Source organism: Pezoporus occidentalis, unplaced genomic scaffold, assembly GCF_034315485.1.
Source record: "Pezoporus occidentalis ecotype Australia unplaced genomic scaffold, CSIRO_AGI_Poc_V1 ctg130, whole genome shotgun sequence".
In the NCBI taxonomy this organism is placed as follows: domain Eukaryota; kingdom Metazoa; phylum Chordata; class Aves; order Psittaciformes; family Psittacidae; genus Pezoporus; species Pezoporus occidentalis.
This window is the reverse complement of record NW_026913104.1, coordinates 647,922-655,012: the sequence shown is the minus strand read 5'-3', so window position 1 is coordinate 655,012 and position 7,091 is coordinate 647,922. Positions and strand designations below refer to the sequence as shown.

General features: G+C 52.5%; 2 protein-coding genes across 2 annotated transcripts in view; both read right to left on the bottom strand.

Moving 5' to 3' along the window:
• The window catches only part of SIDT2 (SID1 transmembrane family member 2), a 553,125-nt gene that overhangs the window by 208,747 nt on the left and 337,287 nt on the right, over window positions 1–7,091 (bottom strand). The gene's annotated exons all lie outside the window — the stretch shown is intronic.
• PAFAH1B2 (platelet activating factor acetylhydrolase 1b catalytic subunit 2) overlaps window positions 1–7,091 on the bottom strand; it is a 497,498-nt gene that overhangs the window by 201,077 nt on the left and 289,330 nt on the right. The window lies entirely within an intron of this gene.

Here is a 7,091-nt window from a genome sequence, read left to right as displayed (position 1 = left end):
CCATGTGGCTGTATGTGCCTCCCGGTGTGATGTACACAGGGGAATGGACAGCAGGAGTCTTCAGAGCATTTTCCATCTCCCATCTAACAGGGTTTTAGGAAGTGTTTGCAATAGTGTCTCCAAGGCAGGGTTGAAGGCAGAGTGGGAATCACAGTGGAATCTGATGGAAGAGATATTTGGAGGGAAGAGACATATGGCATCTTAAATAAAAGAACCTACTCAGTGGTTAATCTCCACTTGAAAAACATCCAGGACAGGCTCGTCCATCTACCGTTGCACACCCTGCCATGCAGCCTGCTGTCCAAAGACACAGACACTGCAGCTAATGCCATGTCTCTTCCCTGCCACTGCCTACAGCCCCTTCCAAACTGCGCACTGGATCGAGACCTCCCCTAAAAGCCAGGAAGGAAATTCCTGGGAGCCCATGGCCTGGAGGGCTTGGGGGAACTGAAGCTCATTCCCCAGCTCTCACTGGGTCCTGCCAACCCGAGCCAGCAGATAAAGGCAGGGAGGATGGAGGGGTGAGAGGATGGAGACCCTCAGCATCATCAGCATCCTTTATGGACTTTTATGGTCCTCGGTGGTCTGAAAGCAAAAGGAGGCAGGAAAAAAAAGTGTCTCCTTCCTGCAACTCTCCATGGGCACTTAGGACAATGATGAAATGCTCGGGCAATCACACGGTGTTTATTTAATGCCAGCACTATCCCAGCCTCTTTATAAACAAGCATGAGTAATGGGAGAGCGGGGGGGGGCAAAAGTTGCTCCCTCTTCCTCTCAGATCTTCTGAGTGAGCACTTCTGCCATGATTTATCCTTCTTGCAACCTTATTGACTCACTGGGGATGTAAATCAAGCAACCCAACATTTTACCCGGAATTCCAGTTATTTATATAGAGATTGAAAGGGTATAATTACAGCTGCTAAATACGGCCTGGCAGAAAGGAGAGATACAGGTGTCCGTCTTCTTGGAGGTTAAGGATGGAAAAGTCCATGCTTGGCTCCCTGCCCATCCCTGTGGATCAGAGGCTCCGAGCGTTTCACTGCTCCACTGGCGTGGAGGATGGGCTGACATGCGGTGGGAGTTTGGCAATCAGTGCATGGATCTGCTGGAAAGGACCTGGCAGTGGTGCTCTCCCTATTTTCCATCTCATATGTCCACCGTGTTCTGGGAAGAGATCCAGGGAGGACAATTTGGTGAGTGCTACCTGTGATTCCCTTCATGTCTCCTCCAGGAGCCGGTGTTTCTCGGAAGGGGATGCTGTGCCACGCACTTGCTGCTGGAAAACAAGTGGATCTTTTCCCTCATGGTCTGCTGCAACCCCACTTCATCTTTCTTGTCCCCTATGGAAGCTCCCATGGCCAGGACTGGTGGTGGGCGGGCAGGCAGGTGACCCACGCTGCTCCCGTCCGTGTGCCGGGGGGGCAGCACATTAAAGTGAAACTGTTCCATGCTCGAAGGGATTTCTGCTGTGGCTGGGATGGTGGGAAGGAGATTAACGGCACTGCTTCCCCCTGGCACCGGCTTGACTGGCAGCTTGGGTAAAGAAGAGCCCACTCTGAGCGCTCCCAGGGGTCCTGGGAGGAGCTCATTATGTCTAGACTGGCGGTAGCCAGCAGTTCTGCTTTGTGGGCTGTGAAACTAATGTTTATCCACCACTCAGAGTCAGAGCTATTTAAGGAGCCCGGGGTATTAAGCAGGAGGAAGTGCGTTACCCAGCGTGCTGCTGAGGCAGAGCTTGGTGAGGAGGATGCGAGCAGGACCCTGTCCTGAACTGGGGAGTGATGGAGGGGTCTGCAGGGTGTCCCATCCCACCAGTGCTGCTGCAGCAGGGCTTATTCTCTGATTGCACACTGTCAGCTCCAGGCAGCGCTGCCTGTCTCATTTGTAAGTTGCCACGTACTTTAACAGCATCTCCCCGATCCCTTGGAATCCCAGCTTTTCCCACTGATCATCCCTTCCTCCCTTTCCCTCCCTTCCTCCAACAGCTGCAGAGCCGGCAGCAGCCCCTGTGCCTGTAGAGGCTGGAGGGTACCACGGCAGCACCCAGGGTACCCGAGCACCCCACGGCAGGGCCAGCACCACGATGGAGCCCCATCCCTGTGTGAGGTCCCTGGTGCAGCTCTGGGGCCACCACACGTTCCTCCACGGCGCCCTTCAGAGGCCCAGCAGGAAAGACATCTAAAATTCATAAATGTCAAGGAGGGAAGGAAGTGAGGACAACTAAATATAGATACCCAACCACCTCCTTTAGGGCTCCAGGAGCAGCGTGACTGACACAGCCTAAAAGCCTCCTTGGGCTTGAGCCTGGCAAAGCGATTCAGGGCAGCCTGGCAACAGGGACCCCATTGTTTTGCATGGGCAGGCAGCTGCTGTGCACCCACAAACCCATCCTTGTCCACTCCCACGTGTCCTGCTCCTTGTCCTGAGGGTCTCTTGCAAAGAGGACTTCAGAGCTAGACCCTGCTGTCTGTCAGCGTTGCCGTGGATGTTGCTGATGGGCTCTCTTGCCAGAGTGGGGTTGTCAGTGGGTCTCAGGGGTTGCTCACAGCAGCCGGAGACCAGGGTTGATGCAACCCTGGGAAGATGGAAGTGAAAACCTGCCTGATATTCCAGAACTGAACTGTCTCTCTTTCTGTTCCACAGGAAACATTGTTGTTTACTTCTGCTTCCACTTAAGGGGAGCAAAACTTGGTCCTGAAACATCAGGGCTCCTTATGGAAAGCAGATGCTGGGTATTGGCATAGCAGAAATAGCTGAGACCCAAAAAGCAGCCTGGGGTTGTCAGTCTTCAGTATCTGCTGTAATTATTACTCTGGTGGGACTTCCTCAGAGATTGTATTTCCACAGTGATAACTGTTATCACTTTATTTTATGGCCTCAGCTATTTGCAAGCCGGGAACGAGCCTGCTCGGTGTCACGAGGGGCTTCCAGGACACGTTCAAGACCAGGAAGCACCGACTGTCACTGGTTTACAAGGAGCACGATGCTGTCCCCAGCACCTGCATCCCGTCCAGGATCCCTGTGACCTGTGAAGGACAAACACCAAGGACCAGGCACCCTGGGGGCTTCGTGCTTGGCTGTGGGGCCAGGGCAGCATCCGGGAGCTGCAGGGCTCCTCTCCTTTGCGGGCAGGATGCGGCCCTGGTTAGTTATGTGCGATCGAGTGAGGGAATGGGATGCTGGGGCCAGCTCCCTGCAAGGCTCAGCCCGCGTCTCCCTGGCCCCGTAATTTTTGTTGGGAAGTTTTATCTTTTTAATTTGTTACATATCACACATCCTCTGATTAATTATTGCTTCTCTGCAGGGAGGACTAGAGTTTATAGAGCAATATAGCATTAGTGTTAGCTTTATACACCCTCAAAGCCCAGAGGAAGCTCGGCAGAGTACTTATGCGATGTTCTGTCGATAATAATGACTCAGCATTTGGCCAGTTTGGGGTATATCAGAAGTGCTTTATTAAAAAGTACACAGTATATGCATCAAACATAAATACAGCCAGGAGATGGGAGCGTGATGTGCTGCATACATAGCAGTCGGTGCCTGCGCTGGGGCCTGCCTCTGCCTGCTCCGTGGATCCGTGGCAATGCAGGAGTTTAATTGCCATGGTGGCCTGGGATGCATTGAGCTGCTTGGCATGTCCTTCAGCCCGGCGAACACAGGAACAGCCACAGCCCAATTCCCTTTACAGCCGCGTGTCTCCGCCGGCTGAGCGGGAGCCCTCTCCCTGAAGGAGCCTTCCCATCCAGCGAACGCTCTCAAGGAGGCTGTAGAAGTGATTGGGAAGGCATTGCGGCAGGATAACGGCGAGGAAATGCAGTTGAACAGTTCCAGCGCTGAGTAAACCATATGTCTTCATAATTTGATTGTGCCCCGGTCCTGCAGGTACCTCCCAGCTCTATTGAACACCGATGGAGTTATTTAGAATCATAAATAATATTATCAAAGAGGGTCTGCTGGGTAAACAGAGGCGGTGTATGAATTGTTGGCATGAGATATTGATTGTTGGGAGCTGGCTAATGAATTATTCTGTTTGAGGGCTGTGGAATGATGCTCGGTGTTTGCAAGGCAAAGCCCCTGCAAGAACTCCCCCCTACCCTGGGGGGCTTTGTTGTCCTGGCTGCGGCAGGCAGCGAGCACGGGTCCTGGACACCGGGCCCCTTGGTGGTGAGCAGGCGGGGGGGGGTCATCTCCTCCTCCTCCTTTCTCACCTTCCCTCTTCCTTCCATCCATCTGTATGCATTGAGGGGACCCACTGCGGGATTTGGGTGCAGCAGGCCCCCGAGGCTTCCCATTGCTCCCAATGCCAACACCTTTCCCTGCCTGCAGGGAACCTATCTCCCACCTCCTGATACTTGTCGGCTTTTGGGCTTTGCCTCTGCTTAAATAGGGTTTTTCCCCCTGGAGGTGTATCAGCTGCCTCAAGCCCTGCCCCACAAAGAGGAGAAACGAGCCATCTTTCTGAGCAGAATTGGCTCTTTTTTCCCCCCTCACCTGCATAATGTGTTCTGTTAAATTTATAGTTTTTCTATCCCTTTGATGTAAGGGACTGAAAACTCTTCCCCACTAATCTCATGCAGCAGCGCCTGAAACGCTGAAGGCGCTGGCTGGGGATATGGCAGGGAACCAGACAACAATTATTGGCGTTCTGGGGGCTGGGGCAGCACTGAAAGACAGCTAATTTTAAAATAAATTATGCTATTAAACCCGCTTTTGTTCTTTTTCCTGCTTCCTGGGCTCCAGGCTCACCGGGGAAGAGCTCCCAAAGGAGCGCACCGGCTGCTGCCAGGCAGGAAGAAGAGGAGGGTGGCTTTGGGAGCAAGACTCTGCCCCACCAGACCCAATACTGGTACAGGGATTGACCCATTCAAGCTGGTCCCTCACACATAGAGTGGGCTGAATTTTCCTGGCCCATTAAGCGTTACTGAAATCACCATTTCTCACCCATGTGACAGCATCTCTGACTTTGCTCTCTTTCCCTTTCTTCCTAAAGCTCAGCAAGACGCTTGCTGACAACTGTGGGTTTCACACCCAAGAAACCCAAGCGAAAACTTCAGCGTTGCTGCACCTTCACTTATAGGCAGGATTAGCCAGAACCCCGGCTTAGCATCGTCCCAGAGGTCAAGTGAGCTCGTGCTCTGGCTGCCATTTACTGGTTAACAAAGATCTTCGGGATGTGGTTCTCTCCCACAGGTAGCTCCGGAGCAGGATGGAGTGGAATGCCTGGGAGCACACTGGTTGAGTGTGCACGTTTGCCCTGGTGTGCAGGGTCAGGAAGGAGTTAAACCAAGGCACCCCAGGACCTTAATGTCCAGCGTGATCCAGGCCATTTAATTAGTGCCCCAGCTTGGCAGGGATGTTCTCCAGTGTTTTCCCCTGGGGAGAAGCACACCGGCTCCCTTATATTGCCTGTTATCTTTCAAGTACTGAGAGCAGAATGCTTTTTCAGTAACCTCATCAAAGGATAAGCCAGGATTCAGATAAGCTTTTCAAGGGGGAAGTCAGGGTTATAATTTTCAGAGACTTCTGAATGTCACCTCCAATTTTGAGCTCTGCCATTGGAGCGGCCGCTTTTGGACGGCACTCAGCCTCAGATATTGAAATGGTGACCCCTGGACTCGGGCCAGCTCAGTTCCTGGTCAGCATCAGCCTGGCAGATCCCCTGGTTGAAAGTGCTTGAGATTTCTGACTTTGTAATAATGCCGTTTCTCAGAAGTGCAAATTACAGAGGAATTGGTGCTAAACTCCCCATTAACAATAGAGCCCGAGAAATCCTCAGTGTCCCAAATTACCTGTCACTTTCCCTGTAACACGGCATAATTCTGCCGCTGAAGAGAGAAAAAAAAGGGGCTGTAACTTGAAATTTCAGTGAAATTCCTAATTGAGCACGCAGCTCGCTTCCATGTGCCATTCCCACCCCTCAGCACAGGGCACCTCCTCCCACGGGCACTGGGATGCTCCCCCAAGCTCCTGTTGGGACCCCAGTGGGGATGCTTCCCCTTTCTGTGCTTTCCTTCGGGTTCTGGGAACCACCCTGCAGAGCTCGGCTTCCAGGGATGTGGGCGCTTTGGAGGATGCTCATGGCTATGGGTACCAACAGTGCCCAACAGCTACACACACCACAGAGAGAATTGCAGGAAAACTCCAGCTAAGGCTGATTTCAGGGTTAACCCGGCTGCTGTGCCTATACTCGTGTCTCAGGGGAGAAATTAGCTTATTGAAAGCATTTGCATAGGGGAGGGTGGGTGGTTTTCCAGCGCAGGAGATGGAGGGCAGATAGAGCAGATGACATTGACAAGCATGGAAGGAATTAGCCTCTGAACTGGTTTTCGGAGGGGGATGTCTTGTTGTGAGTTAGAAATAGCTTTTGGTTGTGTTTCTGTCCTGTGGTCCTGTGCCTCTGTGTGACCGTCCTCACCCTGCGGCGATGTGCTCATCCACAGCCGCAGTCATCTCTCCTCCTTTGCTTTCCTGATGCAATTCCCATAGCTTCAGAATGGCTGGTTTGGACTTATCCCAGCAGGGGAAGAAAATTGGGTCCCCAGAGTCCATTTGCAAGCATGCTCCGGCTCCTGTTTTTCTCCCTGTAAATGGCAGTGCTGTTGCACTGCTTCCTTTGTGATATTCTGAGTCTGTGTAAGTGTATAAATCCAGTTCATCTACAGTCAAAAACTTGTTCCTGATGCAATTAGCAACAGTGCTCCTAATTGCTTTCTCCAGCCTTAACTTGCCATCCATTTTCTATGCCTTTCTCTTGCTTCCCAAAGTGGTTTCCTTGCACAGATGTGCTCCATTAACCCCATCACCATGGCCCCAGCCCCAGCTGCTCTTGCTTTGTATAAATGCCTGAAGCAGGGCAGTAGCCCCTCTTGGTTCTGCTGGACTCGGATCGCTTTGGTGCTGCTGCTCTGGGAACGGCGATGGGAATACATGGGGTGAGTCAATCCCGATCCCGGTCGGCTGTGGTGTTCTGGTGGGCTGGCAAGAGGCGGCTAAGGAAGGGGTCCTGTGTGAACCTTTGGCATAGCAAGATTAGTTCTGGTGGGTTGTTCCCCTCTGTGCTGTGTGCTGCAGGAGTGATGCTGGTGTCTTGG